At 35.3% G+C, this 27,806-nt stretch overlaps 2 protein-coding genes across 11 annotated transcripts in view; both read right to left on the reverse strand.

The window, feature by feature from the left end:
• Window positions 1–27,806, reverse strand: part of LOC143673735 (cytosolic carboxypeptidase 1-like) — a 295,645-nt gene that overhangs the window by 57,234 nt on the left and 210,605 nt on the right. The gene's annotated exons all lie outside the window — the stretch shown is intronic.
• The window catches only part of LOC143673734 (cytosolic carboxypeptidase 1-like), a 108,327-nt gene that overhangs the window by 51,070 nt on the left and 29,451 nt on the right, over window positions 1–27,806 (reverse strand). Inside the window, exon 1 of one of the 9 annotated variants that reach the window (XR_013170571.1) lies at window positions 8,824–8,869. The exons of 7 other annotated variants lie outside the window; for them this stretch is intronic. The gene's annotated coding sequence lies outside the window, so the exon portion shown is untranslated. Of the gene's footprint in view, window positions 1–54; window positions 217–8,823; window positions 8,870–27,806 lie in introns of those variants that run through there. One more of the 9 variants, XR_013170572.1, reaches the window with a different exon arrangement.

Here is a 27,806-nt window from a genome sequence, read left to right on the forward strand (position 1 = left end):
GCACCCTGTGTTGGTTTTTTTTTTGCTTAAACACAATAAAAAGGTATAACTCACTCAGTAAGAAGACTTCTCAGAGTTATTACAGGAAGAAAGATCTGTCTTTGCCAGCTGACCTCAAGTCACACTGAGAGAGGTCAAAAATAGGAACCTGCTTTAGGAGCATCCAAACTACAAAGGACAAGTGAGCCAGTTGCTGATAAGGTACATGCAGGTACCCTATTTCTGGGTGATGAACTGTGGTTGGGAAATCAGGAATCTACAGGTAAAGAGGCAAGAAGAATGGATCATGGTTAAAAAAAAAAACTGGATTGTGAAAGAATGATAATCAAAACCCTGGCCTTGATACACATTATAAAATTACTCTTTTCTATTCTCTCCTCAAGAGTCGTACTGTTTGTAATTATATATTTCTCATATACATATAAATAGAGAAGAAAACAGGCATTTTCTTCATACAACAATCAATTCCCTCCCCAAATTCCTTCAATGGCATGTTTCTGCTATGATTTAGCAGTATTTCTTGTCTTCTGGGGGAGGTATTTTCAAGTGGTTCTGGCCTGACCATAAAGGGGTTAAACTAGCAGCAAATATTTGCTGTAGGTTAAATGGAAGAAAATCACCTTGTACCCTTCCCCAAATGCCTCTGCTGGACCCTCTCATTTTCCTTTTTCTGTCAAAAATGATCTCTTTCATTCCCACCTCTCTTCTAGCATCCCTGACCTCAAATCTTTGGGGAGACCAAAGCATGGCAGGAAGGAGAGGAGCAACATGTTGCTACTTTCACTGCATCAAAGGCCCATAAGATCCCAAAGGAAAACCTGAATAACTGGAAATGTGAAGTTCAAACATTAGCTGGCAAATATTTCTTTTGTATTTCTCGCATATAAGTGCACATTAAAGTTGTTTTCTTTAAGCAACTAGGAATTAAGTGTGTGGAATGAGGGATGGGCAACAAGGGCTAAATAAATCCTCGAGATCATCTAGTTTAAACCCCTTACAGTTTAAGACCCTGGACCCTTCCAGAGACTTACTCAAGGACCCACCAGAAGATAGCAGCAGAGTGAGAATAAGAAATTAAAATCTACCGACATCAATCAACTTTTACCACTAGTAATCCAGGATAAATTCACTATATTCTAGTAAATAAGGGGAAGTAACATTAATAAATCACTTCCTAAGGTGCCTGAAACTATAGAGCTGTAGCCATGTTTCTTGAAGATGATTGTATAATGATATAGCTTTCACAATGTGACTGTATGATTGTGAAAACGTTGTGTCAAATGTTCCTTTTATCTATGGTATGGACAGATGAGTAAAAAATATGGATTAAAAACAAATAAAAGGGGGAAAATGTTAAAATAAATTGAGTGGATTGAAATACTAGTGATCAGTGAAAGGGAGTAGCAAGGGGTATGGAAAAAAATAGGGAGAACAAAGGTTAAAACATATTAGAGGATGCACAGATGGTTCAGTGGTGGAAGTTCACTTTTTATGCAGGAAACCTAGGTTTAATTCCTGGAACATGGCTCCCCCCACCCCTGCAAATATATACATATATACATACAAATTATGACTACTAAAAATAGGCCCCCAGCTCAGGTGCACCTGGTCAAAGTGGAGGTTGCTGATTTTTGCCCTGGTGCCAAGGGGACAGGGCTGTCAGAAAAAGAAAAAAAAAAGAAACAGAGGTTTTTATGGCTGTGTTTCTACAAGGGCTTGACTGCCTTTGGATACAGTGGCAGGACTTCTCAGGCTGCAACAACCCTAGGCATAGGCAGAAACAAGCTTGTTTGAGACCTTGTCCGGAGCTTGTGCCTTCCCGAAGGGAGGGGTGAGGGCCCAACTCAGAAAAAAAGCTGAAACGAATGTCAAAGAACAGATCGAAAAATTCATCCAGCAAGAAAACCCTAGGTAAAGGAACTGAAAACAATCTTTCAGAATAAATTAATTAGGGTAATTAAATGCCTAGACACCAGCAAAAAATACCAAATCACACTAGGAAAATGGTGAAATATATATATATATATATATATATGGTAGATGGAAATACTAGTGGTCAATGAGAGTGAGAGATAAGGGGTATGGTATGCATGAGTGTGTTTTTTTTTCTCTTTATACTATTTTTCTGGAGTAATGCAAATGTTCTAAGAAATAATCATGGTGATGAATATCCAACTATGTAATGCCATTGTGAGCCACTGATTGCACACCAAGTACAAATGTTCATATGTTAAGAATGTTCTTGTCTATATGTTATTTCATCTTGTCAATAAATATAAATAGTAAAATTAAAAAAAGCAAAAACTCCTCTTGTTAACAACCTTAGATTCAAAAACTTCAAATCTCCCCCTCTCCATTCAACCCCTCCACCCCCCTCCATACAGGGAACTATCAGGAAAAAAAGAAGAAAAAGTCAGCATGCATAGACCATATTTTTACTTCAGCACTTTCTTAGTATTCACCTCCACCTCAGTTGAACAAAACTGATACAAAGACAATTATAATATGGTTTTGAAATGTCTGTTATTTGTTTAATAATAAGAAAAAGAACAAAAACCATGTCAATTAAAAGTGATGAAACAAAAACAGTAAGCATTAAAGAGGCAGTCCAGGCACCATACAGGCAGGGCAAGAAACAAGAAAGCAAGAACTGAAGAATTCTTCTCTGTTAAACAAAACCTAAGCTATTCAGAAAAAGCTGAAATGAATGTCAAAGAACAGACAGACAACAAATTCATCCAGTAAGAAAACCCGAGGGAAAGGAAGTGAAAATAATCTCCAGAATAAATTAATTAGGGTAATTAAATGCCTAGACGCCAGGAAAAAATACTAATTCACACTAGGAAAATTGAAAAGATGGCCCAGTCAAAGGAACAAACCAACAATTCAAATGAGATACATGAGTTGAAACAATTAATTCAGAATGTACGAAAAGACATGGAAAACCTCATCAAAAATCAAATCAATGAATTGAGGGAGGATACAAAGAAGGAAAGAACTGAACAAAAAGAAGAAATGGAAAGCCTGAAAAACAAATCACAGAATTTAAGGGAATGAAAGGCACAGTAGAAGAGATGAAGAAAACAATGGAAACCTCCAATGCTAGAATTCAAGAGGCAGAAGACAGGATTAGTGAACTGGAGGACAGAACATTGGAAATCTGACAAGAAAAAGAAAATTTAGGGAAAAAAAGGAAAAATATGAGCAGGGATGCAGGGAAGTGAATGACAATATGAACTGCATGAATATAAGTGTTGCGGGTTTCTCAGAAGGAGAAGAGAAGGAAAAGGAGGAGAAAAACTCATGGAGGAAATTATCACTGAAAATTTCCAAACTCTTATGAAAGACTTAAAATTACAGATCCAAGAAGTGCAGTGTACCCCAAAGAGAAGAGATCCAAATAGACATAGTCCAAGACACTTACTAATCAGAATGTCAGAGGTCAAAGACAAAGAGAGAATCTTGAAAGCAGCAAGACAAAACCAACCCATCACATACAAGGGAAGGTCAATAAGACTATGCGTAGATTTCTCAGCAGAAACCATGAAGGCAAGAAGACAGTGGGATGATAACATTTAAATTACTAAAAGATAAAGAATGCCCACCAAGAATTCTATATACAGAGAAACTGTCCTTCAAAAATGAGGGGGAAATTAAAACATTTTCAGACAAAAAATCACTGAGAGAATTTGTGACCAAGAGACTGGCTCTGCAAGAAATATTAAAGGGAGCACTAGAGGCAGATATGAAAAGACAGGAGAGAGAGAAGTGGAGAAGAGTGTAGAAAGGAAAACTATCAGTAAAGGTAAAAAGAAGAAAAATTAGACATGACATATAAAATTCAAAAGGCAAAATGGTAGAAGAAAGTACTACCCATACAGTAATAACACTGTTAATGGATAAAACTCCCCAATCAAAAGACGGACACTGGCAGAATGGATTAAAAAACAGGACCAGTCTATATCCTGTCTACAGGAAATACATCCTAGATCCAAGGATAAATAGAGGTTGAAAGTGAAAGCTTGGGAAAATTATTCCATGCACATAACAGTCAGAAAAGAGCAGGAGCAGCTATACTAATATCAAACAAATTAGACTTCAAATGTAAAACAGTTGAAAGAGACAAAGAAGGAAAGTATGTATTAATAAAAGGAACAATTCAACAAGAAGACATAACAATCATAAATATTTATGTACCAAGATACATGAGGCAAGCACTGGAAAGAGGAATAGATAATTCTACCATAATAGTTGGAGACTTCAATTCCACACACTCATCAAAGGACAGACCATCTAGACAGAGGATCAATAAAGAAACAGATTTTGAAAAATACAATAAGTAAGCTAGACTTAGACATTTATAGAACATTATACCTCACAACAGCAGGATACACCTTTTTCTCAAGTGCTCATGGATCATTCTCAAGGATATACCATAAGCTGGGTCACAAAGCAAGTTTCACTAAATTTAAAAAGATTGAAATCATACAAAACACTTTCTCAGATCAAAAAGGAATGAAACTGGAAACCAATAATAGGCAGAGTGTCAGAAAATTCACAAATATGTGGAGGCTCAACAACACGCTTTTTTAAAAAAAATATTTTTATTAATAAAACAACATAAAAACATACAAATACTCTTAACATACAAACATTCCATACATGGTATACAATCAATGGCTCACAATATCATCACATAGTTTCAACAACACGCTTTTAAAGAAGAAATTACAAGAGAAATCAGTAAATATCTTGAGACTAATGAAAATGAAAACACAACATATCAAAACTTAGAGGATACGGCAAAGGCAGTGCTAAGATGGAAATTTATTGCCCTAAATGCTTATATCAAAAAAGAAGAAAGGGCAAAAATCTAGGAATTAACTGTCCACTTGGAAGAAGTAGAGAAAGAACAGCAAACTAACCCCAAAGCAAGCAAAAGGAAAGAAATAACGAAGATTACAGGAGAAACAAATGAAATCGAAAACATGAAAACAACTGAGAAAATTAACAAAACCAGAAGTTGGTTCCATGAGAAAATCAATAAGACTGATGAACCCTTAGGAAGACTGACAAAAAGAAGAAGAGAGAGGATGCAAATAAATAAGACAAGAAATGGAAGAGGAGACATGACCACGGACCCCACAGAAATAAAGGTTATGAGAGGATACTATGAACAACTTTATCCTAGTAAATACAACAACGTAGAGGAAATGGACAACTTTCTACAAAGGCATGAACAACCAACTTTGACGTGAGAAGAAATAGACAACCTCAACAAACCAAGCCCAAATAAAGAAATTGAATCAGTCATTACAAAGCTTCCCAAAAAGAAACAGATGCCTTCACATGTGAATTCTACCAAACATTCCAGAAAGAATTTGTACCAATCCTGCTCAAACTCTTCAAAAAAATGGAAGAGGAGGGAAAGCTACCTAACTCATTCTAAGAAGGCAACATCACCCTCATACCAAAGCCAGACAAAGATAGTACAAGAAAAGAAAACTACAGACCAATCTCTCTATTAAATATAGATGCAAAAATCCTCAACAAAATTCTTGAAAATTGAATCCAGCAGCACATTAAAAGAATTACACATCATGACCAGGTAGGATTCATCCCAGGTATTCAAGGATGGTTAGATAACATAAGAAAATCAATTAATGTAATACACCGTATCAACATATCAAAGCAGAAAAACCATATGATCATCTCCATTGATGCAGAACAGGCATTTGACAAAATTCAACATCTTTCTTGCTGAAAACACTTCAAAGGGTAGGAATAGAAGGGAACTTCCTCAACACGATAAAGAGAATACATGAAAAACCTACAGCTAACATCATCATCAATGGGGAAAAATTGAAAACTTTCTACCTAAGATCAGGAACAAGACAAGGATGTCCACTGTCACTATTGTCATTCAACATTGTGTTGGAAGTTCTAGCCAGAGGAATTAGACAAGAAAAAGAAATACAAGGCATCAAAATTGAAAAGGAAGAAGTAAAACTCCCACTGTTTGCAGATGATAAGATTCTATATGTTGAAAACCCCCCAAAAAATCCACAGCAAAACTACTAGAGCTAATACATGAGAACAGCAAAGTTGCAAGTTACAAGATCAACACACAAAACTCTGTAGAGTTTCTATACACTAGCAATGAACAATCTGAGGGAGAAATCAAGAAAAAAATTCCATTTACCACTGCAACCAAAAGAATAAAATATTAAGGAATAAATTTAACTAATGAGACAAAAGACCTAAACAAAGAAAACTATAAGATATTTTTAAAAGAAATCACAGAAGACCTAAATAAATGGAAGGGCACACCGTATTCATGCACTGGAAGACTAAATATAGTTAAGATATCAATTCTATCTAAATTGATTTACAGACTCAATGCAATACCAATTAAAATCCCAAACACTTACTTTTCAGAAATAGAAAAGCCAATAACTAAATTTATCTGGAAGGGCAAGGTCCCCCAAATAGCTAAAAGTATCCTGAGAAATAAAAATGAAGTCGGAGGTCTCACACTACCTAACTTTAAGGCATATTATGAAGCTATAGGGGTCAAAACAGCATGGTACTGACATAAAGACAGATATACTGACCAATGGAATCGAACACAGTGTTCAGATATAGACCCTCTCATCTATGGAAAATTGATCCTTGAGAAGGCAGTCAAGCCAAATCACCTGGGACACAACAGTCTCTTCAATAAATGGTGCCTAGAGAACTGGACATCCACAAGAATGAAAGAGGATCCATAGCTCACACCCTATACAAAAATTAACTCAAAATGGATCAAAGACCTAAACAGTAGCTCTAAGACCATTAAACTGTTAGAAGAAAATGTAGGGAAATATCTTATAAATCTTATACTAGGAGGCAGTTTCCTAGACCTTACACCCAAAGCACCAGCTCTGAAGAAAGAAGTAAATAAATGGGAACTCCTTAAAATTAAACCTCTGTGCATCAAAGAACTTTGTCAAGAAAGTAAAAAGATAGCCTACAGATGGAAGACAATATTTGGAAACAATATATCAGATATGGGTCTAGTATATAGAATATATAAAGAGACTGTTCAACTCAACAACAAAAAAGACAGACAACCCAATTACAAAATGGGCAAAAGACATGAACAGACACTTCTCAGAAGAGGAACTACAAATGGCCAAAGGGACATGAAAAGATGCTCAACTTCCCTGGCTATTAGGGAGATAAAAATCAAAACCACAGTAAGATATCATCTCACACACACCAGAATGGCCATGATCAAAAACACAGAAAATGACAAGTGCTGGAGAGGACATGGAGAAAGAGGCACACTTACCTACTGTTGGTGGGAATGTCAAATGTTACAATACTACCTAACTGTATCCAATGTTAGAACACTGAATGAAGCTGAATGTGAGGATGATAGAGGGAAAGGCCTGGGGGCACAAATGAAATCAGAAGGAAAGATAAACGATAGAGACTGAGATTGTATAATCTAGGAATGTCTAGAGTGTATAATGATAGTGACTGAATGTACAAATTAAAAAATGTTTTTGCCTAAGGAAGAACAAAGGAATTTCAGTACTGCAGGGTGTTGAAAATGGATGGTAATTCATATTTTAAAACTTTAATTTATGTGTGAGAAGAAAGCAAAAAATGTTTATTTGGTACAAAATTTATATTTTGACCAGTGCATTTCCTAATATAACTTATGTGGACAGCTTAATTGAACACCATAGTATTTGGAACCTTGAGTAGGGCAGGAGATTTTGTAGGTTTATCCAGAGTAATGCCCCAATAAATCCCAGAGTGATTTCAACAGTGAATAAAAAAGTATTTGCAAAGTCCCCTTGGAGGAATGGTGAGAAAGGGGGAAAATCCAACCTCCTCAAGTGGAGAATTCTTGATATTCTCACAAGCAGTGGGGACAGTCAAAGCAATAGGCTGAGCCCTCAATCTTGGGGCTTGTTCATATGAAACTTAACCCCACAAAGGATAAGTCAAGCCTACTTAAAATTAGGCCTAAGAGTCACCCACAAGAGAACCTCCTTTTTTGCTCAGATATAGCCTCTCTCTCTCAGCTAACATGACAGGCAAAATCACTGCCCTCCCCCTCTCTACGTGGGACCTGACTCCCAGGGGTATGGACCTTCCTGGCAACGTGGGACAGAAATCCTAGAATGACCTGGGACTCAGCATCAAGGGATTTAGAAAACCTTCTCGACCAAAAGGAGGAAGCCCAAAATGAGACAAAATAAAGTTTCAGTGACTGAGAGATTCCAGAGTCAAGAGGTTATCCTGGAAGTTATTCTTACGCATTAAATCAGTATCACATTGTCAGTTAAGGTGTAGTGGAGAGGCTGCCTGAAAATGTAGAGCTGTGTTCCAGTAGCCATGTTTCTTGAAGATGACTGTATAATGATACAGCTTTAGCAATATGACTATGTGATTGTGAAAACCTTGTATCTGATGCTCCTTTTACCTACCTTATTGACAGATGAGTAAAACATATGGATTAAAAATGAATAAATAATAGGGGGAAGAAATGTTAAAATAAATTTAGTAGATTGAAATGCTAGTGATCAACGAAAGGGTGGGTTAAGCGGTATGGTATGTGTGAGATTTTTTCTGTTTTCTTTTTATTTCTTTTTCTGAATTGATGCAAATGTTTTAAGAAATGATCATGATGATGAATGTACAACTATGTGATGATATTCAGTTATTAATTATATATCAAGAATGAAATGATCATATGGTAAGAATGGTTGTGTTTGTATGTTGCTATGTTCAATAAAAAAAACAGTTCTCAAACATACTACTCACACTGAGCAAACACATGTTCTAGTCCACTCCAACTTAGAACTCTGCTGGTCAGTAACCTGAAAAATAAAAATTAAATTATACCACTACTAAAAATCTCTTGTATCTAAGTAATTCCGTTCTCAGACTTATGCTCTTCCAAAAGATGGACTGACAGAAGGACGGAAAGAAAAGTGAAAATTGAACAAAATTATACTGTAAGCCACCAGCAACTGAGCTCTAAAATTTTAAATCTGTTGACACAACTATTAAGAGAGACACAAGAACACCACGAGAGGGCAGCTCTACCTTTTGAATTATTTTTTTGTCTTTGGAAAATCTGGGGCATGGTGATGGTGCAGAGAGCAAAAAAAAACAAAAACAAAAAAAACCATAAATTCAAGATTAAATTTATGTTAAATTTAATTTATTAAATCATAAATTCAAGCTACAATGCAAAAGCAATGCAGAAAATGTTTGAGTAAAAATACTCAGAAGTGGATGTATCTTTTCTGCCTTATCCTATTTTTAGATGAATAAAAATGAGGCTAAGACCAACCTTTGAAGATTTCATTTTAATTGTTAATATGTTACCCATTTTATAGTGAGAAAATCATGCAACTTAAGTATGATCAGTGTGAAACACATCAAATGAAGTTAACTTTCAAAAAGCATGTTTAAAGGGCACTGTCATTCAAATATTTATTTCACTAGTGGTTTCACACTGTTTTTGATTCTTAAAGTTCACACTAAATCTTAGAGCTATTTTTAAAAATATAAACTTTCTTGAATATTCCAAAAGTTCCAGTGGGATACAGACATCATCCTGCAACAAATAATATACCAAGCAAAAGCTATAAAACCTACCTTCAAATAATAAATACATTCTATTACCTTTTTTTACCTTAAGACAAAAATCAAATGCAAACAATAATATTATCAAAACAAAGTAGAAACATATGCCAAAACATTAAAATATAACAAAGTTTTAACCTGACATAGGATTCATGGAATTAAGATTATTTTCAAATAATATGGCTTTATTTCCAAAATATACATTACTTTTCAGAAAGGTTCACTCCTCATTTATTTAGCTATTACATTTGCTTTAATCTTTTTATTAAAGGATTTTCTTGCTTTCCTCTTAATATTGAACATACAACTGTATTTTGCTCCATCATAAATCAAAGAACAATGAAAAAGTAGAACTTTCACTGTAATTCCTTTATAATGATAGTTAAATATTTAAATTCATAAATTAAGAATATTTTCCTCCTAAGTGAAAGAGAACAATAACTACTTACTTCTCTTATTCCCTCTTATATAATTATTAAGTATAAAAAAGGCTTCTTTATATAACAATAAATTCTAGCTCAGCCTACCAAATGGTTTGTCAAAGACAACCAGAAAAACCATGGTAAACTTTTAAACTGCCTGGATTTATATATACTACGGTTAGCAATAACTAATCACATGTCCTTCAAATTCCTTCAACAATGTTCATTAAATGCTAATTATTTTATATTAATTACTTTTAATAAATTATCTGGTCATGTTTGAGTGGGATTTTGGGGAAGTGTTTATAGCACTCTACTAACATTCTCCCTATATTTGCTCTCTCCTTCTCCCAAAGTAACAAGAATTTTAGTCAGCCATAAGGCCACCTTGCTGAACATTTTCCAGCCTCACTTCAACAAAGGCAGCCATTTCTTCTAATTCCTATTCAGTACTGTATGTTTGAAACTGTAATTAGATCACCTCCCTGGAGATGTGACTTATGGAGTCACATCTTGATATGATCTTGATGTGATCCTGAGTGATCAAGAGTGGTTGTTAAAATGGATTAGGTGGAGACATGTCTCCACCCATTCGGGTGGGTCTTGAGTAGTTTATTGGAATCCTATAAAAAGAGGAAACATTTTGAAGAAAAGAAGAGATTGAGAGAGAAGAGAATGCTGCAGCACCATGAAGCCAAGAGTCCACCAGCCAGCAATCTTTGGAGATGAAGATGGAAAATGCCTCCCAGCATGCTTCATGAAACAGGAAGCCAGGAGAGAAAGCTAGCAGATGATGCTGTGTTTGCCATGTGCCCTTCCAGCTGAGAGAGAAGCCCTGACTATGTTCACCATGTGCCTTCTCACTTGAGAGAGAAATCTGGAACTTTATTGGCCTTCTTGAACCAAGGTATCTTTCCCTGCATGCCTCTGATTGGACATTTTTATTGACTTGTTTTAATTGGGACATTTTCTCAGCCTTAGCACTGTAAACTAGCAACTTATTAAATTCCCCTTTTTAAAAGCCATTTCATTTCTGGTATATTGCATTCTGGCAGCTAGCAAACTAGAACAGGAGACATTCTGAAAACTAAACAACAATTTATATGATGGAGAAAATATTTGGGAGTGACATATCTGAGCATTTGGATTACCAAATTTCCAGAATATAAAAAGAAATTCTTTTACTCAACAACAAAATAACAACCCAATTTAAAAATGGGCAAGGACTTAATAGACATTTCTCCAAAGAAGATAAACAGATGACCAAAAACACATGAAAAGATGCTTATCATTATTCATAAGGGTAATGCCATCAAAACTACAATGACAGGGCGGGCCGCGGTGGCTCAGCGGGCAAGAGTGCTTGCCTGCCGTGCCGGAGGACCCCGGTTCGATTCCCGGCCCCAGCCCATGTAAAAAACAAACAAACAAACAAAATATAATAAAACAAGAAAATGTTTAAAGATGTTTCCCTTTCTTCCTTCCATCCTTCCTTCCTTCTCTGTCTTTCCTTCCCTTCCTCCCTCTCTCTTTAAAAAAAAAAAAAAAAAAAAAAACTACAATGACATACCATTTCACATCCACTAGAATGACTACTGTTAAAAAAAAAACAGAAAATTACAAGTGTCAGAGAGGATGTGGTGAAAAAGGAATACTCGTTTCATTGCTGGTGGGAATGTAAAATGATGCAGTGTTGTGGAAGATAAAGTTAAGCATAGAATTACCATATGTCCCAGAATTATTCGTAATTGCCAAATGATAGAAGTAACCCAAATGTTCATCAACTAATGAATGGATAAACAAAATATAGTCTATAGCACAATGAAATATCATTCAGCTGTAAAAAAAAGAATGAAGCTCTGATAAATGTGATAACCTGGATGAATCCTGAAGACAGCATGCTGAGTGAAGTAAGCCAGACACAAAAGGACAAATACTGTATGATCTCACTGATAGGAAATAACTAGAATAAGCAAACTCATAGAGTCAGAATCTAGAATACAGGTGGCCAGGGGCCAGGGGCCAGGGTGTGGACAGGGAATAGGAAGTTGTGGCTTAAAATGTATATAGTTCCTAATTAGAACAATGGAAATGTTCTGGTAATGGAGGTGGTGATAGTAGCAAAACATTGTGAATATAATTAACAGTCCTGACATATATATCTATATCTAAAGATGTAATTATGATTTAAGGGATGATTGTGATTACTGAATCAATATATAGAAATTCCTTTTTGTTTTCTGGGATATTGGAGCAGACAGAGGGAAATTCATGAAATCTCTAAATTGTAATCCAACTGCCTTGATCTCTGATAATGACTGTATAGCCTTTACCTTCTGCCCCGTGATTGTAAAAACCTTGTGACTAACCTTCATTTGTACCCAGTTTTATGCAGTTCTTCAAAGCTAAGCATCTGGTAATCACTAAAGATTATACCCTAATGCTTATTAGTGAAAGGTACTGACTGGGTCAACCTAGAACTAACCCACCCCAAGTTCAAAGTTATCTTGTTAAACAAGACTGGATCCAACTAACATGGGCCCACCTGACATGCACAGTAACTTAGACTTTAATCTACAAGTCATGCCCATCATCATATTAGGGCCGCTATTTTCTTACATACATTCTATGACTAAGCATGGAATCAGTTTGCACATGCTTAATAATTAGATCACATCTAATCATCTGGGGCCACTGTGCTAATTATCTTAAATGCTTCACATCTTTTTCTCTAATAAAGCTATCAGAATTACTGCAGTTTGGAGAGATCAATTTTGGGCCAACAGGCCATCTGATCTCCTGTTACATGCCTAACAATAACCTTTTTCTCTCTTTGAAACCCTGGTATCTCAGGAATTGGTCATTTGAGCACATCAGGCAAAATAATCCACCTACTTTGTCAAGTAACAAAGGTGGTTAGAAAGGGAAATTGCATATATGGTACTAGAATAAAAATTTTAAAAACAACCCATAGAACTACACAACACAAACAGTGAACCCGAAGTAAAACCATGGACTATGTTTAATAGAACAACTATAAAACTGTGCTTTCAACAATTATAACAAATGTACCACCTTAATGGAAGGTTTAATAATAGGGTGATATACTGGAATCCTGTACTTTATGCATGAATTATAAACCCACAACTTCTCTAATAAAAAAAATCAATAGAGAACTGACAGAAACTATGGAAATGACAGGAAAGGATATTAAATTAATTATTGTAACTGTATTACATAAGTGCAAAAAGTTAACTAGTAACATATAAAATATAACAATAACCCAAATCAAACTATAATGTCTAAAATGAAAAATTCATTGCATGAGTTAGTGGCAAATTCAACATTTCAGAATAAAAGACACATGAACTTAAAGATACCACAATAAGAACTATACAAAATGAAATGCAGAAATGACAATTAAGGAAAAAATAATTTACAAAGCAGTAAGCTGTGGAATAAATTCAAGGAGATAAACACATATGTAATTCAAGTTCCAAACGACAGGAAAGGGGGATAGAGAAAAACTATTTTAAAATATAATGGCAAAGCTTTTTCCTATTATACCCAAGAAGCTTCAACAAGCCACAGGTAAAAGCAACCTGAAGGAAAAATACATCAAGACACAACATAATCAAATTGCCTAAAACCGGTTATAAGATGAAAATATAAAACAGCAGCCAGATTAGAAAAGACAGGTTACGTACAGAAAAACAAAGATAGGAATCACAATTGAATTCTCTTCAGAAAAAAATCAGTCATAATACAATGGGTACCATGTTATTTACATCTCTTGAAAAGATCAGTGAATGGGAAGTTAATGCTTAAATTGTACACTGTTTCTATTTGGGATTATAGAAAAAATTTTGGTAACAGATGGTGGTGATGGTAGCACAACATGGTGAACATAATTAAAAGGACCCAGTTATGTATTTGAATGTGGTTTAAAGGGGAAATTTTAGGCTATACATATATTAGCCTAAAAATGTTCTTTCATGAATTGTAATAACTGTACCACACTAATACAAAGCTAATAATAGGGTGGTGTGCTGGACTGAATCTGTGGTGGACCCCAGAAAAGTCATGTCCTTTAATCCTCATTTAATATTGCTGGCTGGGAGCTTTCTGATTGTTTCCACAGAGATGTGACCCACTCAATTGTGGTGGCAACTTTTGATTACATAGCTTCCAGAGAGTTGCAACTCTCCCCATTCCAGTTAGCTCTTGATTAGTTTACTGGAATCCTTTAAAACAGGAAGGATTTTGGAGAGCTTGAGAGCCATGAGATACACAAGAGCCCACGCAGTCAGAGACCTTTGTAGATGAAGAAGGAAAACATCCCTGGGGGACTTTCATGAAACAAGAAGCCTGTAGAGAAAGCTAGCAGACGTCATCATGTCTGCCATGTGCCTTTCCAGTTAAGACAAAAACTTCATCAACCTTTCTTCAGTGAAGGTAACCACCAGCTGGTGCCTTAACTTGGAGATTATTATACACTTGCTTTAAAATTGGGCATTTTCATAGCCTTAGAACTGTATATTTGCAACTTAATAAATTCCCCCTTTTAAAGGTGTTCTGTTTCTGGTATATATTGCATTCTGGCAGCTATCAAACTAGAACAGGTGGTAATATGGGAATTTGTATTTTAGATATGCTTTTTCTGTAAACCTACCACTTTAAAAAAAAAAAATAAAAAGACAACTGAATGGGGAGTTAATCCTTAAAGAGTACAGAGGTTCTTTCTGGGATGATTTGGGAAAAATTCTGGTTATGAATGGTGGTGATATTAACAGCCCTGTGAATATAATTAATACCACTTAACTCCATTATTTGAAAGTGGTAAAAATGGGAAATTTTATATTTTATATATGTTACCACAGTGATTTTTAAATGGACTATTTATTTGAACAAAAGGAATAACAAAGTAATGCTGAGTTCAGATCACATAGAAAACTATATGACAAAAAAGCACAAAGGTCAGGAGGTTTTTATACTAGGTTGGGAAGTGATAGATCACTTAACCATAGGCTGTAATAAGTTAAAGGATCTACACCACTTACCCTACAGAAACCACTAAAATAACAAAAACAAAGAATTATAGTTTATGTGGTGCTAAAAAACGAACAAAGGAAATAAAATGGAATTAGGAAAATGTAAATGGTTGAAACTCTGAATCAAAAGGCAAAGTTTGACTGACTATATAAAAAAGCAGGCTCAATACATGTTGCCTACAAAAAAACACCCTTTAAATATAAAGGCAGAAATAGCCTAAAAGTAAAAGAATAGGAAAAGATATCTTGTGCTAATACCTATCTCAATACAAAACTAGAGTGGCTACACGAACATCAGATAAAATAGATTTCAAAGAAAAAACTGCTGCCAGGAATAAAAGACATTTCATAATGATTAAATCCTCAAGAGTACATAGTGATCCTAAATATATATACTAATAAAAGCTTCAAAATACATGAAGCAAAACTTACAGAACCATAGAGAAAATAAGCAAATTCACAATTACAATCAGAGATTTCAATACCCTTCTCTTGATAACTGATAGAACAAGTACTTGGAAGAGAATAAGAGTACAGAATATCTGAATAATACTATCAACCAACTTAACCTAATTGAAATTTACAGTGCACCCCACCCAACAACAGAAGACACACTATTCTCAAGTTTGCATGGAATATTTACCAAGATAAATCATACTCTCTCTTGTAAAAAAAGGCTAAATAAATTTTGGAGATTCAGGTCATGCAGAGTGTTTTCTAAGCACAACAAAATTAAATAAAACCAATATCCCCTCCCCGAAATATGTGGAAACTAAATAACATAGTTGTAAATGAAACTGTGGGCCAAAGAACTCAAAAGGAAAATTAGAAGGTATTTTAAAATACAACATATTGAACTAGTGGGATGTCACAAAAGCAGTACTTAGGGATAAATTTATAGCACTAAATGCTCAAATTAGAAAAGAATAAATGTCTCAAATCAATAACCTCAGATTCCGACTTAAGAAATAAAACAAAACCTAACAAACTCAAACTACAAAGTAATCAGGAAACAATAAAGATCAAAGTAGAAATAAAAGAAATAGCTAATACAGATATCCCTTTTCAGTTGTGGTATATTGAAGGAGCGAGAGGAAAATACCTGATACTGTTGAACTGTAATCCAATAGCCTTGATTCTTGAAGATGATTCAATAACTACAGAATCTTTAAGGTATGACCATGTGATTGTGAAAACCTTCTGAATGACATTTCCTTTACCAGTGTACGGACAGATGAGTAAGAAATTAAAGACAAAAAATAAATAAATAATTGGGAAGATGGAGGGGGTGGGATATTTTGGGTGTTCTTTTTTTAACTTTTATTTTTAATTTTATTCTTTTTTTTGGAGTAATGAAAACGTCAAAACTCAATCGTGATGATGAATGCCCAGCTATATGATGACACTGTGAACCACTGATTATACACTTTGGATGATTATATGGCATGTGAATATATGATATGTATCAATAAAATAGCTTTAAAAAAGAAACAGACAAGAGAAAAAAAACCAAAGAAAAATCAATGAAACCAAAAACTGGTCACTGACAAGTACATCAAAAAATATGAAACGGGGATAAATCTGGCACACAATGTGAAAGATGACTATACTGAAAATAACAAATTCCTGAAAGAAATTAAAGACCTAAATAAAGAAAAGATATACTGCCTTCAAGGGTACAGAGACTCAATATTGCTAATGGGTCAGTTCTCCCCAAACTGATCTAGAAAGTCAAGACAATCCTAAGTGAAATCTGAGCAGGCTATTTTGCAGAACTTGTCAAACTGCTTTTAAATTCATTTCAAAATGCAAACAATCTCAAATAGTCCACATTTTGAAAAGGAAGAACTAAGTTGGGAGAGCAGCACTACCTGATTTCAAGATTTATAAGCTATAGTTACCAAGGGAGGGTAGTATTGGCACAAAGATAGACAAGTAGATCAATGGAACAAAAGAAGTCCAACAAGACACTTACACATAGATGACTTTTAACAAGGGTGCAAAGACAGTTCAGTAGAAAAATGATCATCTTTTCAACAACTGGTGGTGGAAAACCTGGACATCCATATGAGAGAAAGAGAGAGTAAACTAATCCATACCTTATACATATACAAAAATTAACTGAAAATGGTTCATAAAACTAAATGTAAACTCTAAAATGACAAAACTTCTAAAATAAAGCATAGGAGAAAACTGTGTTAAGGTTGGGTTAGGCAAAAATTTCTTAGATACAACCCTAAAGGCCTAATTCATAAGGGAATCAATTAACAAAACAGACAACATCAAAGTTAAAAAATGTGGTTTGGAAGATACTATTAGGAAGATGAAAAGATATGCCATAGGCTGGGAGGAAATGTTTATAATTCAAAGAGCTGATAAAAGACTTGAATCAATACATAAAGAACTTCCAAAACTCAATAATAAGAAAATAAACAGCATAATTAAAAAAAAACTTCAATTAAGATATGCTGGAGGCAAAATAAATAAATGCTCAATGTTAAGTATCAAGACATGCATACTGAAATCACAAGATACCACTACATCCTTATGAGAATGACTAAAATGTAAAAAGAATAACCATACCAAGTATTACTGAGGATGTAGAGGAACTATAAGCCTCCTAATATACTGCTTGAGGGAGCATAAATGATACAACCGCTTTGGGAAACAGGTTGCTGGCAGTTTCCTAAAAAGATAAACACATTATATATTCAGCCATTTCATACCTAGGTATTTATCCAGAAAAGAAAGCATATGGCCATAAAAAACTTATATACAATTGCTCATAGCAACTTCATGTGAGATAGTCAAAAACTAGAAACAGCCCAAATATCCAAATAGTAAATGGAGAAACAAATTGTGGTATATGTATATAATGAAATACTACTCAACAATAAAAATATACATATATGATTAATACACACACTACAACATAAATGAATCTCAAAATAATCCCATTGAATAGAAAAAGCTAAACCTGTCCTCCTACCCCCCAAAAAGAAATCAGAGAGTATATGGTTTCATTTCTGTAAAATTCTGAAAAAGGAAACTAATCTGTAGCACAGAAAGGAGTTTAGTGGTTGCAGGGATGTGGGGTGGGGGCTGGGAGTAGGAGGAAGGACTACAAAGGGACATCAGCAAACATCTGGATGTGATGGAGATGTGCATTATTTTGACTGAACTGACAGTTTCACATGTATACATAGGTCAAAACGTCAGATCGTACACACTAAACAAAACAAGTATGTTGTACGTTGATTATACTTCCATAAAACTATTTTTAAGATTATACGTGGCCTTAAAAAGAAATGTAGGTGTAGATTAGGTAGAAACTAAACAGGAGTGGTTGGAGAGTGTGAATACATAGACTGTATTTGTAAACTATTTTGAAATTCTTGGCATTTAAGAAAATCAGATAAAAAAGTGAACAGTAACAGAAGAGCTGAGACTAAATATTGGAGAGTCCAAACAACATTTAAATGGTAAGGAATGGAAGGGTTAAAGTTCAGGTCACAGAATAAATAATAATTAAAAGACCCTGAGAAAGAAGGAGGGAGTAAAATCTAGAAGACAGGTGACAGCATTGGTTTTTGATGAGAAAGAGGACACATCCTTTTTTACAGTAAATATGAGCAGATAAACACAGAAAAGACAGTATATAAATTCAGCCAAAGAAATATGAGGATAACAGATTTATTATCTCTATGATACATGAAGGAAGATCATTTGCTGGAAATGTGTGATGATAAATGTGAGGATTTCAAAGGACTGAAGGGTATAAACAAAGTATAAAATAGTAATTTCAAAGACCTGAAAAATGAACACTTTCCAGAGAAGCATATTCATAAGATAACTGAGCTCAGTTCAAATTGATGATCAATTAAAATAAACTCTATTAAATTTCCCTTTAAAAACTGTTCCATTTCTGGTATATTGCATTCCGCCATCTTAACAAACTATACAAGGAGCAAAGACACTTCAGGTACTTGTTAAACTGTTTAATAATGACAATGACCCCTATACCGGATGAGAAAGGAGGAGGAAATGAGTGAGAAAAAATAGAAGTCAATAAATTAGAGCTCTGGGTAAGGCAGAACTCTTATAATATAGGCATGTAGGCTAGGAAAATAAGAATACAGTTGGAGAATGAAGTCTGAATTAATATCTTGAAATTATACCTTTTCTGGTGATAACATCTAGGGCATGACCATGTTGATGGGGAGTAAAGATCTCAGCTTCTTAAGTCTTAAAAGACTTGCTTATGCACTTTAAATTACTACCTGTTATACACTGTTATACAATTTGCCAGTCTAGTCTGTTCAGTTACAATCTTTGTCAAAACTCAGCAAGTCACAATATTCCAACTTCCCCCTGTATTTTCTATAAAGTAAGAAATCCTGGAGCTAGTCTTGGATCTTCAAGTTCATATTACGCAACAAACCACCTATTCCTGATTACCTTATCCTTTAACTCTAATGCCTCACTCTTTAACTTTTTACTATATCCTGGTAAAATCACCATAGTATATTTCTTGAGATAGTCTCTTCTCAATCAGATTACGAATTCTGAGTTCAGTCTGTGGGGAGGTTGGGCAAGATGGTGGCTTAGTGAGGTATAGAATTTAGTTCATCTTCCAGAGTAGCTAGTAAATACCCAGGATCAGTACAGAACAACTGCTGGGGCTCCATCAGTAACCAGACACACAACTGAGACCCCACACACAACTGTTATTTCCCAAAGCCACAGAGGCCAGCGCCCCACACCCATGGGAGGGCAAGCTGGTTCCTGGAGGGGAAAATAAACAGACTATACAAGCAGCAAGGGCTTAGCTCAACCAAGCTCCACTTGTGGAGTTAATTAGCAAATTCTGACTACTAAAAATAGGCCCCCAGCACAGATAAACCTGCAATAAGCACTAAAGGAACTAGGAGTTTTTGCCCTGCAGAGAAGGGGCAGGACTGACAGGGAAAAAAAAGGCCAGAGGCTTTTCGAGTCAGACAGCATAAAATACTGGAAAACGGCTGGACCTCAAGAAAAGGGGGCCTCTGATGTATCTTTTTCAATTATGGGGTTTATTTTTCTAAATATGGGTTCACTGATTTAACTACTTACTTGGGATGCCCTTAAAAGAAAGTTTTTTCAGTGTGGCCCTTAAAGGATCAGGGAAGTAAGTTCATTTATTATATCTCTGTTGGAAGGACAAAACTTCTCTCTCTTGACACTTTGTTATCTTTAATTTTACAAAGGGCCTTGATAGGTAGTTGTGCCTCAGCTAGAATTTTCAGGACTTTGAGTTGTTATATAGTTGACATTTATAAAATCTGAAGTATCATATATAAAGATATTTATTTAATTATTAAAAAAAGGCGGGGGGCATATAGAGCCTGAAGATATCCAGAGCGACAATCAACTTAAGCTCTTGATTGACAAACCTGAAGCACTGGAGTCCCACTCTGAAAAGACTTTTGTTTGTTTTCCTTTTTTTACACTCCTTAACAGCTCATGAGATAGAAATGGAAGCCTTCTCATGCTGCAGCATTGCCCCAGGAAAGGGCAAAATTATGCTTGTCTGAGAGAGAAAGTAACTAGTCATGTAATAGGACTTAAGTCTCTAAAGGAGGTATCTTTCCCAAGAAAAAGGCAGGGTCCAGCTCAAGTGGAATCCCTCCTTCAAGGAATTCAGGCCACAGGACTGGAAAACTGAAGTAATTACTGCCAACCTAAAAACCTCACGTCTGTCTCAACCATGCTCCTGCAGAGAGAGTCTGCTGAAATTAAAGGTACCACATCACTGTACACTGGTGGGAAGCCTTAGGCAGACAAGTGCCACATGCTAGGTAGGATAGGAAAACACAGAGTCTAGAGGCTTCACAGGAAAGCCTAACAACTTGCTGGATCTCACCCTCTGGAAAAACTGAACCTGGAGACTTTTCCCTCCTGAGATGTGGGTCAGTCCAGTTGGGGAAAACCTCACTGGGATCTATAATATTTGAGAAGACCATCCTCAAGTAAAAAAGAAGAACAGAAAAAAAAAGGCTCCATATAGCAGGGTAAGAAACAGCAAAACAAGAACTGAAAAATTCTGATCAGTTAAACAGAACTTATGCTAGAGATCAAGAATAAGTCGAGCTGAATACTAAAGAACAGATAGAAAACAAAGCCATCAAGCAAGAAAACTGTAAGGAAAGGAGCGAAAACAACCCCCAGAAGGGACTAATTAGGAAATTAAATACTTAAATGCCAGCAAAAAGTAACAAGTCATACTAGGAAAATAGGAGATATGGCCCAGTCAAAGGAAGAAATCAAACCTCCAAATGAGATATAGGAGTTGAAACAACGAATTCAGGATGTTCATATAGACATGGAAAATCTCATCAAATATCAAATTAGTGAGTTGAGGGAGAATATAAGGAATGCATTAGGTGACCAAGAAGAACAAACAAAAAGTTTGAAAAGACAAACACAAAACTTAGGGGAATGAAAGACATACTAGAAGACATGAAAAAAAAAAAAAACAATGGAAATCTACAAGGATACATCTGAAGAAGGATGAGAAAGGATTAGTGAACTAGAGGACTAGACATCTGAACTCCTGACACACAAAAAAATATACAAGGAAAAGAATGGAAAAATATGAGATGCATTTGAGACCCAAGGATAGGTTGGAAGTGAAAGGTTAGGAAAAGATATTTCATGCAACAAAAATCAGAAATGACCAGGAGTACCTTTATGATCTGGCAAATTAGACTTCAAATGTAAAACAATTAAAAGAGACAAAGAAGGACATTAGGAACAATTCAACAACAAGACATAACAATAGTGAATATATATGCACTGAGCCAGAGTGCTCCGAAATGCATGAGGCAAACACTGAAAAGAAAAATAGACACATCTACCATAACAGTTGGAAACTTCAATTCCCCTCTCTCATAAATGGATATAAGAGGTAGACAGAGGATCAATAAAGAAACAGAGAACTTGAATAATACAATAAAGGAACTAGACTTAGCAAATATCTATAGAAAATTACACCACACAACAGCAGGATACATCTTTTTCTCAAGTATTCATGGATCATTCTCAAGAATAGATCATATGCTGGGTCACAAAGCCAGTCAAAGTACATTTAAAAGACTGGAATCATGCAAAACAGTTTCTCAGATCATAAAGGAATGAAGCTGGAAATCTGTAACAGGCAGAGGACCAGAATATTCACAAATATAATGAGACTCAATGACATACTGTTAAAGGACCAGTGGCTCAAGGAATAAGTTACAAGAGAAATCAGTAAATATCTCAAGGAAAATGAAAATGAAAGCACAACATATCAAAATTTATGGGATATAGCAAAAACAGTGCTAAGAGGGAAATTTATTGCCCTAAATGCCTTTATCTAAAAAGAAGAAAGAGCAAAAACCAAGGTACTAACTGTTCACTTGGAAGAACTAGAGAAAGAACCACAAACTAACCCCAAAGCAAGCAAAGCAAAAGATATAACGATGATTAGAGCAGAAATAAATGAAATTAAGAACATGAAAACAATTGAGAAAATCAACAAAACCAGAAGTTGGTTCTTTGAGAAAATCAATAAAATTGACGGACCCTTAGCAAGGCTCACAAAAAGAAAAACAGAGAGAATTCAAATAAATAAAATAAGAAATGGAAGAGGAGACATAACCACTGACCTCGAAGAAATAAAGGAGGTAATGAGAGGATGCTAATAAACTAGACAATGTAGATGCAATGGACAACTTCCTAGAAAGGTTTGAACAACCAACATTGATTCAAGAAGAAACAGATGACCTCAACAAACCAATCACAAGTGAAGAAACTGCATCAGTCATTAAGAAGCTTCCAAAAAAGAAAAATCCAGGACTAGATGGCTTCTTATGTGAATTCTACCAAGCATTTAAGAAAGAATTACTACCAATCCTGCTCAAAATCTTAAAAAAAATTGTAAGAGGAGGGAAGGCTACCTAACTCATTCTACGAAGCCAACATCACCCACATACCAAAGCCAGACAAAGATACTACAAGAAAAGAAAATTACAGACCAATCTCTCTAATGAACAAAGATGCAAAAATCCTCAACAAAATTCTTGCAAACCGAATCCAGCAGCACATTAAAAGAATAATACACCATGATCAAGTGGGATTCATCCTAGGTATGCTAGGATGGTTCAACATAAGAAAATCAATTAATGGAATGCATCATATCAACAAATCAAAGCAGAAAGAGCACATGATCATCTCAATTGATGCAGAAAAGGCATTTGACAAAATTCAACATTATTTCTTCCTGAAAACACTTCAAAGGATAGGAATTGAAGGGAACCTCAACATGATAAAGGGAACATATGAAAAACCCACAGCTAACATCATCCTCAATGGGGAAAGACTGAAAGCTTTCACACTAAGATCAGGAACAAGAGAAGATGTCCACTCTCACCACTGTTATTCAACACTGTGTTGGAAGTTTTAGCAAAACTATTAGAGCTAATAAATGAATACAGCAAATTCGCAGGTTACAAGATCAACACTCAAAATATGTAGAGTTTCTGTACACCAGTAATGAGCAATCTGAGGGGTAAATCAAGAAAAAAATTCCATTTACAACTGCAACCAAAAGTATAAAATATTTAGGAATAAATTTAACTAAGAATACAAAAGACCTATATGAAGAAAACTACAAAAATTTGCTAAAAGAAAACACAAAAGACCTAAATAAATGGAAGGGCATACTATGTTCATGGACTGGAAGACTACATACAGTTAAGATATCAATTCTACCTAAATTGATTTATAGATTCATTGTAATACCAATTAAAATCCCAAAAATTTACTTTGCAGAAATACAAAAACCAATAACCAATATTCAGAAGGGCAGTGTGCCCCAAATAGCTGAAAGTATCTTAAAAAAGAAAAATGAAGTCAGAGGTCTCACACTACATAATTTTAAGGCCTATTATGCAGCTACACCATGGCACTGGCATAAAGATAGTTATACTCACCAACAGAATTTAATAGAGTGTTCAGATATATAACCTCTCATCTATGGACAATTGATATTTGATAAGGCAGTCAAGCCAACTCACCTGTGACAGAACAGTCTGTTCAACAAATGGTGCTTGGAGAAGTAGATATTCATATGCAAAAGAATGCAAGAGGATCCATAGCCCACACACAAACTAACTGAAAGTGGATCAAAGACTTAAACATTAGACTAAGACCATACAACTTTTAGAACAAAATGTAGGGAAATATCTTAAAAAAACTTGTAATAGGAGGTGGTTTCCTAGATCTTACACCCAAAGCACAAGCATTGAAGAAATAAATAGATAAATGGGAACTCCTCAAAATCAAACACTTTTGTGCAACACAGAACTTGTCAAGAAAGTAAAAAGACAGCCTACATAATGAGAGACAATATTTGGAAACAACATATCAGGTAAGGGTCTATTATCCAGAATACATAAAGAGACTGTTCAACTCAACAACAAAAAGACAAACAACCCAATTAAAAAATGGGCAGTGGCTCAGCAGGCAGGAATGCTTGCCTGCAATGCCAGAGGACCCGGGTTCGATTCCCAGTGCCTGCCCATGTGAAAAATGGGCAAAAGACACAAACAGATACTTCTCAGAAGAGGAAATACAAATGGCTAAAAGTCACATGAAAAGATTCTCAACTTCCCTGGCTAACTAGGGAAATGCAAATCAAAACCACAATGAGATATCATCTCACACCCACAAGAATGGCCATTATCAATAAAACAGAAAATGGCAAGTACTAGAGAGGATGTGAAGAAAGAGGCATACTTATCCACTGTTGGTGGGAATGTAAAATGTTACAACCACTGTGGAAGGCAGTTTGGTGGTTCCTCAGGAAACTTAAGTATAGAAGTGCCATAAGATACAGCAATACCATTGGTAGGTATCTATTAAGAAGACATGAGGGCAAGGACACAAACGGACATCTGCACACCAATGTTTATAGCACCATTATTTATAATTGCCAAGAGATGGAAACAGCCCAAATGTCCATCAACAGATGGGTGGCAAAACAAGTTGTGAAATATACATACAATGGAATACTATGCAACTGTAAGAGAGAAAAAGGTCATGAAGCATGTAACAATGTGGATGCAACTTGAGGATGTTATGCTGAGTGAAATTAGCCAGAAACAAAAGGACAAATACTGATATGAACTAACATTAATGTTAGCTCATTGATATGAATTAACATTAATGAATGAACTTGGAGAGTTTCACTTAAGAACAAAGGTCATCAGGAGATAGAAATAGGATAGATATTGGGTAACTGGAGGTGAAGAGATGCAGATTGTGCAACAGGACTGACTGTAAAAATTCAGAAATGGATAGCATAATACTACCTGATTGTAGCAGAATAATGTAAGTACACTAAAGGAAGTTGAAAGAGAGAATGATAGAAGGAGGAGTAGGGCTGGGGGCACATAAGAAACCAGAGGGAAAGACAGACAACAAAGACTGAGATGGTGCAATCTAGGAATGGCTAGTGTACAATAATAGTGACTAAATGTACAAATTAAAAATGTTTTTGCATAAGGAAGAACAAAGGAATGTCAATATTGCAGGGTGCTGAAAATAGATAGTCATTCATATTTTAAAACTTCTGCGTGAGAATAAAGCAAGAAATGTTTATTTGGTACAAAATTTATATTTTGACTAGTGCATTTCCTAATTTAACTTATATGGACAGTTTAATTGAACACCATAAGTACATGGAACCTTGAATAGGGCATGATTTCTTGTAGGTTTGTCCAGGTTAGTGTGAAGCCCCAAAAAAGCAAAGAGTAATTTAAATCATGAATAAAGAAGTATTAGCAAAGTCCCCTTGGGGATATGGGGAGAAAAGGGGAAAAATTAAACTTCCCCATTTGGAGAATTCCTGATGTTCTCTCAAGAAGTGGGGACAACCAAATCAACCTCAATCTTGGGGTTTGTCCCTATGAAATTTATCCCCGCAAAAGATAGGGTAAGCCTACTTAAAATTAGGCCTAAGAGACATGCCCCCCGCCCAAAGAACCTCTGTTGTTGCTCAGATGTAGTCTGTTCCTTTCTCCCAGCCAACATGGCAAGTGAACTCACTGCCCTTCTCCTTTCTACATGGGACATGACTCCCAAGGTAGTAAACCTTCCTGGCAACTGGGCAAAGAAATCCTTTAGAATGAGCTGGAACTCAGCATCAAGGTATTGAGAAAATCTTCTCAACCATAAGGGGGAAGAGAAAAATGAGACAAAATAAAGTGTCAGTGGCTGAGAGATTTCAAACAGAGCCAAGAGGTTATCCTGGAGGTTATTCTTACACATTATATAGATATCACCTTTTTAGTTTGTGGTGTATTAAAGTGGATAGAGGAAAGTGCCTAAAACTGGAGAGTTGTGTTCCAGTAGCCATGTTTCTTGAAATGATTATATAATGCTATAGCTTTTGCAATGTGACTAATTGTGAAAACCTTGTGTCTGATGATCCTTTTATCTATGGTATGGACAGATGAGTAAAATATACAGATAAGAAATAAATAATACAGAGAACAAATGTTAAAATAAATTGTGTAGATTGAAATACTAATGGTCAATAACAGGGAGTGGTAAGGGGTATGGCATGTGTGGGTTTTTTCATTTTTCTTTCTTTTGCTGGAGGGATGCAAATGTTCAAAAAAATTATCATGGTGATGAATACACAACCATGTGATGATACTGTGAGCCACTGATTGTAACCATGTCATGAATGTCTGCATATCAAGAACGTTTGTATGCGTCTTCATTATTCATAATTTTTTTTTAAAAGTGCTGGCTATCGGTATAAACTGAACAAAACATGAAAAAAAAGAAAGTAAAAAAAATAACAAAAGCATGGTACTGGCATACAGATAGATACACTGACCATGGAATCGAACAGTCTTCAGATGTAGATCCTTCTCATCTATAGACAAATGAACTTTGATAAGGCAGTCAAACCAACCCACCGGGGACAGAGCAGCCTTTTCAATAAATGGTGCTTGGAGAACCAGCTATCCATAGGCAAAAGAAGAAACAGGATCCATATTACATACCCTCAAACTCAAAATGGATCAAACACCTGAACATTATAGCTATGACCAAAAAACCTGTAGAAGAAACTGTAGAGAAATATCTTATAAATCTTGTAATAGAAGGTGGTTTTTTTAGATCTTAACCCAAAGCATGAGCAGTGAAAAAAGAAACACACATGGGAACTCCTCAAAATTGAACACTTCTATGCATCAAAGAACTTTGTCAAGAGAGTAAAAAGGCAGCTACTCAATGGGAAACAATATTTGGAAACTACATATTAGATAAGGATTTAGTATCCAGAATACATAAAGAGATTATTCAACTGAAAAACAAAGATGAACAACACAATAAAAAATTTGCAAAAGACATGAACAGACACTTCTTAGTAGAGGAAATACCAATGGCTAAAAGGTACATGAAAAGATGCTCAACTTGACTGGCAAATAGGGAAATAAAAATCAAAACCACAATGAAATCTCATCTCAAACCCATTAGAATGACCATTATCAAACACAAAACAAAACAAAACAGAAAATGACAAATGCTGGAGAGGATGTGGAGAAAGAGGATTTGGTCCAACTGTTGATGGGAAATGTAACATGGT

This window comes from Tamandua tetradactyla, chromosome 2, assembly GCF_023851605.1.
Source record: "Tamandua tetradactyla isolate mTamTet1 chromosome 2, mTamTet1.pri, whole genome shotgun sequence".
Classification (NCBI taxonomy): Eukaryota; Metazoa; Chordata; class Mammalia; order Pilosa; family Myrmecophagidae; genus Tamandua; species Tamandua tetradactyla.